This window comes from Cariama cristata, unplaced genomic scaffold, assembly GCF_000690535.1.
Source record: "Cariama cristata isolate BGI_N322 unplaced genomic scaffold, ASM69053v1 scaffold8873, whole genome shotgun sequence".
NCBI classification, from domain to species: domain Eukaryota; kingdom Metazoa; phylum Chordata; class Aves; order Cariamiformes; family Cariamidae; genus Cariama; species Cariama cristata.
In genome coordinates, this window is record NW_009606600.1 from 1 (window position 1) to 331 (window position 331).

A 331-nucleotide genomic window follows, 5' to 3' on the forward strand; every position below is an offset into this window, starting at 1 on the left:
CTGCGTGTCGGGCCGGGGCAGCAGGAAGGGACCGGTCGCGCCCCGGGAAGCTGCGCCCCGGGAAACCGCACCCGGAACCTCCGTTCCGGCTCGCAACGCTCCCCTCCGGGACCAGCCTCGTAGGGAGGCGGGTGCCGGGGCGCTCCTCGTTCGGACCGGGGACCAGCAGCGGGAGAACGGCCCAGCGGAGGTTTGCTGCTGCGGACCACAACCCTGCCCCACCGCCTTTCATATGTCAAATGTAAATTCTGGGGGGTATAGAAGGAGGGAGCCAAGCACCCCTGGAGCAGCCCTGGCTGCTCTGAGCCACGGTGGCTTCATGGCGGCCCTT